Raw genomic sequence first — 12,377 nt, 5'->3', positions numbered from 1 at the left:
TGAATGGTAGTAAGATAGGGCCGATTTCTATCATTGTCAACGGTAACGGCATGTACTGTTCTGTGGTCCCTCCCTTAAACAACTTTAATTGGGATACATGGAAAACTGAATGTATTTTTGCTTCCTCTGGTAATTGTAGCTTATAGGCCACCACTCCTACCTTAGCTATTATCATGAAAGGTCCAAAGAATCGCATTCCAAGCTTCTGATTCTTGCGCAGCGCAGCAGATTGCTGCCTATAAGGTTGTAGCTTTACCATCACCCAGTCTCCCACTTGTAGCTCTACATCTCTTCTCTTCCTATTTTCTTGATTCTTCATATAAACTTGTGCCTTTTCCAGATTAACTTTGAGCTGTTGTATAATCATGTCTCTTTCTCCCAACTGTTCTTGCACTGATATGGGATCATTTATTTGCAGCCTATAACGAGTTATAGATGGTGGATCTCTTCCATATAGTGCTTTAAAAGGTGTCATACCAATACTTGTATGATGAGCATTATTGTACCAGTACTCCGCCCAAGTTAACGCCTTATACCATGCCTTAGGATTCTCAAAAGTGAAACATCTCAAAAACATCTCCAAACACTTGTTAAGAACCTCAGATTGTCCATCTAACTGAGGGTGGTATGCGAAACTCATCGCTAGCTTAGTGCCCTGTAATTCAAACAACTTTTTCCAGAAATTACTAGTAAAGACTTTGTCTCTGTCAGACACAATAGACTTTGGCATGCCATGGAGCTTCACCACTTGATTCATAAACGCCTCTGCAACCCCTTTGCTATTGTAATCACTCTTTAGTGGTGTAAAATGGGCATATTTTGTCAGTCTGTCAATCACCACCATTATCACAGTGTAACCAAAGGAGGGTGGTAACCCAGTGATAAAGTCCATGGCTACGTCTTCCCATACTTGAGAGGGAATATGTAAAGGCTGTAGTAATCCAGCTGGTAGTGTATGTGAATTTTTTGCTTGTTGGCATATAGCACAGTGTTGCACAAATTCTTCAATATCTCTCTTCATATTGTGCCAAAAATACTGATAAGAAATTCTCGCTACTGTTCTCGCATTTCCCGAGTGTCCTCCAATGGGAGAGCTGTGATTTTCCGTCAGTATTACTTGAATCAACTCAGAGCCTTTGGGAATTACTAATCTATTTTTCCAGTACAACAGTCCGCCCTTAGTGGTGTAGTGAGGCCTCAGTTGTGGTTCATTCTGGAACTGTGCTATCAGTTCTCGTAACTTAACATTGCTTTGAACTTCAACAAGTAGTTTTTGCATGAACTGTGTTTTGGGTTCCGACCATGACAACGCAAACATCCTAGACAACGAATCTGCAGCGATGTTATCCTTGCCAGGCTTATATTCAATCACAAAATCATATCCCAAAAACTTGTGCAACCATTCCTGCTGCTCGGGAGTTTGTAGACTCTGATCCATCAGACTTCTTAAGCTTTTTTGATCAGTTCTAATAATGAACTTACTACTTAACAAATAGTGTCGAAATTTAGCGATCGCTTCTGACATAGCCAGCATCTCCCTGAAATATGCCGATTTCTTTTGAATTCTTGGTGCCATTTTTTTTGAAAAGAAAGCTATGGGATGTCCATTCTGATGGAGAACTGCTCCTACTCCGATTCTCGAAGCATCTGTCTCCAAAATAAAAGTCTGTTCAAAGTTAGGCAAAGCTAAAACAGGTGCAGATGTGACAACATGTTGTAGGTCCTCAAAAGCAGTTTGTGTTGTCTCATTCCAGCAAAAAGAGTCCTTCTTTAGTAAGTCAGTCAAAGGAGCTACTATTCCAGCATAGGACCGAATGAACCTTCTATAATACCCTGTCAAGCCTAAAAACCATCTTAATTGTTTCAGGTTAGTAGGTCTTGGCCATTTTAGAACTGCTTCCACCTTTGTTGCTTCCATTGCCACACCTTTTCCTGATACAACATGACCCAAATATTCTATCTCTTTTACTCCAAAGGCACACTTGGTCAGCTTCACATACAACACATTTTCCTGCAGAATTTGAAGTACTAATTCTAAGTGCGTAAGATGGTCCTTCCACGTAGCACTATAAATTAGTATATCGTCAAAAAATACCAGTACATATTTTCTCAACGCATGCTGAAAGATTTGGTTCATGAGACATTGAAAGGTGGCTGGTGCGTTTGTGAGGCCAAATGGCATAACTAGCCATTCGTAGTGACCTTGGTGTGTTCGGAAAGCCGTTTTAAACCTATCCTCCGGTTGTATTAGTATTTGATGATAACCAGACCTCGGATCCAGTTTAGAAAAGTACTTTGCACCAAATAACTCATCTAATAACTCATCCACCGTAGGCATAGGAAAATTGTCTTTAATTGTAATGGCATTTAAGGCCCTATAATTAGTGCAAAATCTCCAACTCCCATCTTTCTTCTTGACTAACACAATTGGTGATGAAAAAGGACTATTGCTGGCTTGGATGATACCTTGGTCAAGCATCTCTAGTACCATCTTCTCAATTCGCTCCTTTTGACTGTGGGGATACCTATAAGGCTTAACCTTCACTGGACTTGTACCTTCTTTTAGAGGAATTGCATGATTTTGAAGCCTTTGAGGGGAGAGACCTTCTGGTGTGCTGAAAATTGTTCTGTATATGTCTAGAATCATAGCCACTTCTGGTGCCAACTTTGACGGTAATTCATTTCACACATCTGTTTCAACCTCTGTCTGAATTCGTTCAACCGTGAATAACTCATCAATACTCTTAGTGTTCTGCATTCTTTTGAGCTGATGCAACTGCGCTTGTCTGGGTACCATGCTAGTGTCACCTTGTAGGGTGATAAAGTTACCTTTATGGAACAATTTCAGTGTTAATGCAGAGTAATCTGCCACATGAGGCCCTAAAGTGGCTAACCATGCAAATCCTAAAATTAAATCAGCTCCAGCAACTGGTAATAAATATGCGGTAATCAACATTTCATGGTTCTGTATCACCACCGGGAGTTGTGTCACTACTCCTTCAGCTGTCATAGTCTGTCCATTCCCCACCAACACCTTAAAACATGGTGCAGGTTCCATTGGTAACTTCAAAAAATGAGCTATTCTTGGTTGTACAAAGTTATCAGAACTTCCCCCATCAATGAGAATTTGCACTTGAAGTTTACCAATTTTTCCCAAGAATCGCAATGTCCCTAAACTGTTAGCTCCCTTCATAGCATTTAAAGATAAATGGTGTTCTATGTTGGTTTGGGGTAAGGCTGTTTGTGTCAGATCTGGTGGTTCTTTTGCCTCTTGTTCTTTCTCTGAATCATCATCATACTGTAGTATCATCAATTGTCTATTGGGACATTTATGACTGAATGAAAATTTGTCATCACACCAATAACAAAGTCCTTTCTCTCTTCTTAACTGCATTTCGGCTGGGGAAATTCTTTTAATATTTGGGTTCTTTTGGTATGGATTCATAGGTCTAGTTGGTGGTGTATGAAGGATTGGTGTTGTTGTATTTTTCTAGACATTTTCTGGTTTGTTTGAATTGAAGGTTGCTCTAGAAGGAGAAGGGATATATTGATTTTGGTAGGCTTTTTGTGGTTTACTGGCAGTATTATATTTTTCTTCATACACTTTTGCTAGGGATACAACTTTCACCATGGAAATGGGGGTATGGATTAACACATCACGCCGGATCTCTGGATTTAAGCCAATAATGAAATAATCTATCAAGGCATCATTGCTAATACCGTATACCCTGTTTGCTAACGATGTGAACTGGATATAATACTCAGCAACAGTACCCGTTTGATTCAACTTAAAGAGTGTAACATGGGGACAGTCATACACAGAAGGACCAAAATCTAGCTCTAGAGCTCGGGTAAACGCAGTCCAAGACTGAAATGGAGTGGATCTTTGAACCATTTGAAACCATGGTACTACATCCTTATCAAGATGTACCGAAGAAATGGTTAATTGATCGTGATCCGAAGTATCGTAATAATCGAAAAATTGCTCAGCTCTAAAAATCCATTCCAGAACATTACTACCATCAAATCTGGGAAATTCGAGCTTAACATTTCTCACCTGGAAGGGTTGTTTGTTCGTGAGTCCAGCACTATGAGAAGTCTTCGACGAGGTTTGTTGAATCAGAATATCAAGCGCGGAATGAATCTGGTCGAATCTGCTATCAGTATTCGTCTGAATCGCTTCCATTCGCTGAAATCGGGACTCGTTCGAGAGTTCCATTCGTTCCATGCGTGCATAGAGATCCTCCTGGAGTTGTTTCAAAGCTTCCGCAGTGCGCTTGATTTCTGTGTCTATCTCCTTGTATTTCGAATCTGCCATGGTGACGATTAAAGCACCAGTGTAACAATACTAGAATTTAAAGGTGGAATGGAAAATAAAAACCTTTGATTGAAAGGAAATATCAATCTCTGCTAATAGAGATATTTGGTTACAAGATGTGAAATAGAAAAGTTCAGAAAAGAGAGAGAGAAATTAGACTTAACAATTCACATAGCCAATAATAAGATCCCTACTGCTCTATATGTATTACTCATGTAGTCACACAATTCCTCAATTTGATATTGGCCTTGCGCGTTCAGATGCTCATACGCACTCCCTGCAATTCCGGATTGAACGTAACCAATTTATCCTCTTGTGGGTCCCTCCACTCATTCCTTGGTGACTCAGCATGTTCTAATTCCTTATTTTTTATTTGTCTCATTACATTATGAAACTCATTTTGATAATGATGCAACAAAACTCAGACATAAGAAATGTATTGAAAGGTATTTAAAGCTGCAAAATGTACTCATGCAAGTAATGTATATTTAAGAAATAATGTCTCATTTATTTTAAATCTAAGAAGCATTAAATTGAGGAAATCTTAGACTATGTGCATTATGAGGTGGAGCCGTCTATAAGGGGTTTAATATATTTAATTACTTCAATGATGATTATTTATGCAAAAATTGAGTGTTTTATAAAACATAAATATGAAGCCTTTTTCAAGTTCATTTTGTGAAAGGTAGAGATAGAAAATTTGACGAATTGAAAAATCAAGTACTTATGAATAATTAATGAGACATTTCACAAAAAAAATCACTTTCTTTTCCATAATTCTTTAGAAAGCACATCACTTTCTATTATAAACAATAGTCACAGATAATTAATGATCAAAAATAGAATTTTAAAATGGATTTGAAATATACTGCTGCACTTGAATCAATTCCTACACATACATCGATCTTCTCTTCTAATGAAATTTCAATATAACAATATTAAATGCTCATAAACTTTTTGCAAATGGTATGCGAATTATACAGAAAAATTTCAAGGTTTGTGTGGTTTGAAATGTTAAATTAGATTTGAAATAAATATTTGAATGGAAGTAGTGAATTTTTTTGAATGATCATTGCCTTATATACACTCTATGAAACATGTTGGATCAATTATACATGATAGTAGATGTTTCATGAAGATTTGCATTGATTTATAATAGTAATGGTTGATGAAATAATGCATTCTACAATTCCAAATGTTCAAAATTTTCAAAGTTCCATACCATGGAATCAATTATATAAATGGTGTAACCGTGTTAACTGGAGATTTCAACAAATAGTTGAAGTTCTTTGGAAGTGTTACGTTTTGGAGAATAAATAAAAAATGGCTGTGTCGAAGCTATTTGTTGAATTCTTTTCTTGGGTAAACAAATCTTTCTTGTCGAAGCCTGAGACTTAGAAGATTTTTTGGATCTCCACAAAGTTCTCTTCGACATAGGCGTTTTGACAGATTCGAAGCTTCAAGCGGGAAGAATTTGAAATTTAAACGAAGCAGTTTCGTCAAGCCAACATGTGAAAACATCCGAGACATGCAACGCTTGAAAATATCGAACGTGGCAGTCATCTGTGTAGAGTCCGTTAGGGTCGAATTGTTATAAATAGGGGTCTTAGTTTTAGATTTCAGAGGTGTTCAAACAGATATACAGAAATTCACAAAAATACTCAAAGTACCAGAGCGAGAGAAAAGAGTTTTATGCTGAAAATGTATGTATGAAGAACACCATAATTTCGTTCATGTTATCTATTTCATGCAAGTTATTAAAATTAAAATTATTCACTGTCTTTTCTTCTGTCGAATTGCCCTTATTTTCAGTATTTTATCATCATTTTTACCTTTGCATTTACATTTCGCCAAGTTTTCATTTCCAGTACTTTCTCAAAACTTAAAACATTTACTTCAAGTCACTTATCTTCACCTTTTCCAAGTACTTTCGTTATCTTTAAAAAACCCTTTCCTACAAAGTTATCGTCATTTACTCTTTATTCATAAAATCATAAATTTCGTTTAGAATTGTTGTAAAAACACTTTTCGCTGTTCATAAACCAGAAACAAACTTAACCATGAGTCAAATCACCGTAATAATAGTTCTTGAGACACATGTCCTAGGATCAATCTAGTCGATCCTGTAAGTTACCAAAATATATAATATTGGAAGACTAGCGTTTGTTTATCAGAAATCACTAGTAAACAAATTGGCACGCCCAACGGGACAGTGTCAAAAGAATTGTTAATTACAATAGTTTGCTTTACTTTTACAATACAAAATTGCTGTTATTCTTTTGGTTTAAAAATTAGTGTTGTATGATCCTTAGGAGTGGTAGGATAGCCAACAATTCGCAACCTATAATCAACAGAAAAAATGCAAAAATGATGGTTAATATAACCAGTCAAGGGGAACAATTCCCTCCTCAGGGAACAGGCACAATCGGAGCAAATTCGATTGATGTATCCACTGAGATCCTGTCATACCCCAAAATTTGCCCATTAATAGTTCAAGACATTTTGCAGGGGCATTCCGACTCATTTTATGACACTGATCTTAAAGGAACGAAGACCCAGCTCACGAATGACCCAAACTGGCCTGTTCGCTACACGCTCGCCTAGTGATAACATGAAATTATATCATATTTTAGGACTTAATTCAATTAAATTTTATCATTTTTATTTCAGTTCACTTTATGTTGTTAGATATTACGCAGTATTTTCTTCCTATTTGTCTCAGGTGGCTTATTTGGAAGCACAAGTAAAAATGGAGGAAAAGAGGTGCAAAAAGGAGAGAAAGCGAACCAAATAGCAAAGCCCAGCCCAAAGCGCAAGACACAAATGTTGTGCTTGTGACGGACGTCACAGGGGGCGTGACGAGCGTCACGCAAAACAGCCTTGTGACGGACGTCACACATGGTGTGACGAGCGTCACACCACTCCCCTACTTTTTGGGCGCAAGTAACGCCTCAGAGACTTGAAGAGACGTTGAAGAGTGTTGGGCCCTATATCCACGCCATGAAATTAGCCACGTTGAAGACCTCTTGGCAGCAAGTAGTTACTTAATGGTACCAATATAAATAGCCACAAGAAAACCTAAAGTGGGGGGGCTTTTCCACATTTTTTCCCTTTTGCCGTTTTCGCTTTTGCATAGTTTCTTTTCCAGCAGCTTAGGCATTGTTTATTACGAGTTCTACACTACTTCCCTTGCAATTTCCCATTTCCTTTTTAGCATTTGGTTAATTCTTTTCGCACAATAGTTTCTACAACGGAAACTATTGTGTACCTTTTTACCGAATCTAACCTTACGTTAGGATCTAGTTTATTTCCTTCGTTTTAATTTGTTGTTTAATTGAAAAATCCAAACACAAATCCTACCGGCTTGTGGTGGAGTGTTCAGGACTACTGTTTAACTTACTCCGGGTAACCCTAAAGGAAACCCTGAAGGAAAAGCCGGCGGCTCCGCTCAACTCAATCCGGCATCAACCCTAAGAGTGCCAATTCAAGGTTGCAATTCAATTGCAAACAGGTTTGCGTTACTATCGCCGCTTTATGTTCCGAATTCCCATGTGATACCATAATTGAATTCATAAATATAGTTGAGGTTCTGCATGTAGACTTAAGTATGCCTGGATACCTTGAATTGTTGTAGCGGATGCCGCTGTTTTTCGTTCTGTTTTGATCTTTGCCCTTCTGACCTGTTTTATTATAACCATGCTTTGTTTACCTGATACTATTACTGTTTTGGTGCAACTCTTGATTGCACCCCATTTGGTATTCTGACCTGTTTGCGGAATTTTGTAAGGGCTCACATACTCCCGAAGAAGGTGGCTTGCTAGGTATTCCACTTTATTTGAGGGATACCCTTATGGAGATGGATTCCGAACTAATTAATTTTAATGGGGAGATTCATCCTAATTGCCTAATTAATTTTAATGTGGAAATTCATCTTAAATACTTAATTGTAAAACATGGCCTTTGAATATGTGACCTTGGACCTCTCTTTGCTGCCCTACGGTATTACGGTATAACGGTCATGTCCCGCGAATGTAGGGATACACTTAGCAAAGACCCTTCGATTAAATCATCATAAAATAAATCATGGTCCCTCGGATGTTGCCTTCGAAAATACGATTTTGTCCCTCGATGACCCTTCGGTGTAGCCTACGGTTAAATGATGATCGTCCCTTCGAATGCTAAGGTATCCTTACAACTGTTGCCTTCAATGACCTATCGATGACCCTACGGTGACCCTTAAACATCCAAAGGGTAAGATTACTTACTTCTCAATAGTAAGGACAATTTTACCCTCATAAGGATAGGAAATGCCCATAACGACCTCAGGAAGGTATAACTCTCAATTACTGGATCATAACCTAAAACATTTTCCACCCCTCACACTTTACACTTTACAAATCCTAGAAAATCACCACTTGGTATACATTCATACTAGAATCATTACCGAGTTATATTTTTCTAAACCATTTTCAAAATCAAATGAGATAAATACTTTGTATACATTCATACGAGAATCATTACAAAGTTAAACTCTCTTTCAAACATTTTTTAAGCAATTCACCGACACTTTTCAGACAAAAATATCAGTGATCCAGTAATTAAGAGCCCATGGATAACCATGGATACAAAGGGTGCTAACACCTTCCCTTTGTATAATGTACCTCCCGAACCCAAAATCTATTGAGGTCTTTCCTGTTCTTTTCCACCTTTCCTTATTGGATAAAAGAAAAGTCGGTGGCGACTCTTGCTATCCGCGACATTGCGATAAAAAGCAAAATACCCCAAGTCAGTTCACCGTATGACAGAACTGGCGACTCCACTGGGGATACTTTAAAAAGAGAGGTTACCTTAAAAACAAGATCATTTATTTAAAATTGTCTGATTTACTTTTAAGGGATTGCTTGGGTATTCTTGAGTGAAAGATCCTACACCCGGATCTAGTGTACCTTAGGTAAGTAGCAATAGATCATCGCGACTATCCGGCGTATACTGGAATGGTTAAAATGATGGCTACGGTTAATGTGACACTTTGGTTGTCCTGATGTCCCTCATGTTACTTGAGGAAAAATTTGGCTTCCGCGTGGTGTCGTCAAAGCACTAACCAGACCTTTAGAACCCTAATTGACTCATCCTGGCCATTAGAAAGTAGTGAGATAACTGACTTCGGTTCCGACTGGGGTTGGTTGAGACTCGATACTACACTCTTTGAGATTGGACTTTAGGGAAGCTTCGGTCAACCACTTGGTGTTGCACTGAAGTGGACTTAAGGAAAGGTCGATGATTTGAGATCCTTTTAGAACCCGGTTACTATTCTAGGACAGGTTGAACCAACCAAACTTCAGTGGGGAGGGTACTTACCTATGGAACTCATGCAAGCCTCAAAACTTAGGAATGATTGTGGTGTGACTTGCTTGTGCTTGTTATTTACATAACATCATAACATCATAACATCATAACATCATAACATCATGACATCATAACATTGTACTAACCATTTCAAGGACTTAGGGATTTAACTTTGCTCTGTTTTGTAAGGCTATGGCTCCCAGGAAGACCATCCGGATTAATCTTGTAGCAATCTCTCCTCAACTCAAGAACTTAGTGTCAGAACTTTCCGATCATGCGCAGTTCATCAAGAGACATGGTTCTCTTCTCGATTTAGTTACCACTGGGTTCAAAGAAGATATGATGAGAGTTTTATTCCAGTTCTTCGACCCTAAACATCATTGCTTCACATTCCCAGATTATCAGTTGGTACCTACACTGGAAGAATTCTCCAGACTGATTGGGATACCTATCCTGGATCAAATACCTTTCGGTGGTTTAGAAAAGGTTCCGAAGTCTGAAGAAGTTGCCACAGCTTTACACATGACGAAGTCCGACATTGAAGCTAATTGGGTAACAAGGAGTGGAGTTAAGGGTTTACTTGCCAAATTCCTGACAAATAAGGCCCGAGAATTCTTAAAAGTTATGAATGTCCGTGCTTTCGAAGACATCCTGGCATTGCTAATCTATGGTTTGGTGTTATTCCCTAATCCAGACCAATTCATAGACATGAATGCTATTAAGATATTTCTCACTCATAACCCTGTACCTACCTTGCTGGGAGACATTTTGCATTCCCTCCACACTCGTACCATGAAGAAGCAAGGGACTCTCATGTGCTGCATACCTTTGTTGGCTAGGTGGTTTATTTCGCACCTTCCTCAATCAGTCTTAAAGAACGAGCAGAATTTGAAATGGTCTCAAAGGATAATGTCGCTCTCCCACCCAGACATCTGTTGGTGTCCTCAGTTCAAGGAAAATGTTACCATCATTGACCGTTGTGGCGAGTTCCCTAATGTACCACTCCTAGGAATAAGAGGAGGTATTACTTATAATCCTGCTTTAGCTCTACGACAGTTTGGTTGTGCTCGAAGAGATGGTCCACATGAAATGATCATCGAAGGCATCATGTTCGACTATGACAACGATTCCCAAGGCCACCGTCAAAGATTTGTACGAGCTTGGGGCATGGTGAAGAGAGGTTCGTTAGGACAGAAAAATTCTATTCCTATGGAACCTTATCTCAGATGGGTACGCGCCAGAGCTCGTGAACTTGTCATGCCATATCTTGCAATCGGACCTCAGATTGTCGAACCTGAAGCTGAAGGAGGTGCTCCTCAGATCATTCCTTATCCAGATATGCCTACCGACGTGGAGGAACTAAAGAGATCCTGGATCCAGTTGAGAGAAGAAAGGGATACTTTCGAGACTCAGTTCGTCGCAGAAAGGAAGAAAGTGTTAGAACTTACCAGTCAGCTTAATGAGGAACGAAGACTCAATGCGTATCTTCGCCCAAAAAGAAGCCGCCCCTGGGAGACTTGAGCTTTCATTGTATTTTTATTATTATTCCTTTTGTAATGAACATTGGTCAAAGAAATTAGCAATAAACATTTCTCTCTTGTTGGTGATTTACGCAAAGTTAAATTCCAAAAGTCCTTGAAAACATTTCATGCATTGCATAACATAACATAACACTGCATAACAGGTATTCTACAAGTTTAATGTTCTCACGGTCTTCATTGCAAACAGAAAAATGGATCTCGAACAAACTGTCAAAGATCTCCAGACTCAGAATGCTCAATTCAAGGAGATGATGCTAAGCTTATCCAAGGGGCAGGGTGAACTGAAGGCTCTTTTGCTCGAAAAGAAGAAAGACAAGAAAGCTGTGAGTTTCATTAACCCGGGAAGAAGGCGTAAAGGACAGGCCGCAGGAGTCAAGTTTGGAATCCCGAATGGTCCAGAAGAGGGGGCGGAGAATGATTCAGAGGAAGAGAATGCTGATTTCTCCAACCCTGAGGATGACGATGAAGATTATGAAAATGAACAATACTCTCCAAGAGATGATAAGTACAAGTTGCTGGAAGAACGTATGCTAGCTATGGAGGGTCAGAAGGCGCCCGGTCTGGATTTCGAAAGTTTGGGTCTGGTCTCCGATGTGACCATTCCTCGCAAATTCAAAATCCCCACTTTCACTAAGTACGATGGTGCGTCTTGTCCTCAGATGCATCTGAGAGCTTATGTGAGAAAGATTCAGCCGCATACCACTGACAGGAAGCTATGGATCCATTTCTTCCAAGAGAGCCTGTCTGGCACACAATTGGAATGGTATTATCAGCTCGAGAGCTCTGACATCCGCACCTGGACTGATTTAGCAACAACTTTCTATAAACAGTACCAGTATAACTCTGAACTAGCACCTACCCGGCTACAGTTGCAGAATATGACTATGGGATCTAAAGAAAGCTTTAAAGAATATGCTCAAAAGTGGAGAGATTTGGCTGGCAGAGTCAAACCCCCTATGACTGACAGAGAATTGGTGGACATGTTCACGGGCACACTGACCGGCCCATTCTACAGCCATCTACTGGGAAGTTCTTCATCAGGTTTCACTGAACTTATATTAACAGGTGAACGTGTTGAGAGCGGCATCCGAAGTGGAAAGATACAGGCGGCTGCCTCTGCAAGCACCAAAAGGTCCTATCAGGGGAGGAATGAATCAAATGCTGTGTACGGT

Source organism: Lathyrus oleraceus, chromosome 2 (genome assembly GCF_024323335.1).
Source record: "Lathyrus oleraceus cultivar Zhongwan6 chromosome 2, CAAS_Psat_ZW6_1.0, whole genome shotgun sequence".
Classification (NCBI taxonomy): domain Eukaryota; kingdom Viridiplantae; phylum Streptophyta; class Magnoliopsida; order Fabales; family Fabaceae; genus Lathyrus; species Lathyrus oleraceus.
This window is presented reverse-complemented; position numbering follows the sequence as displayed.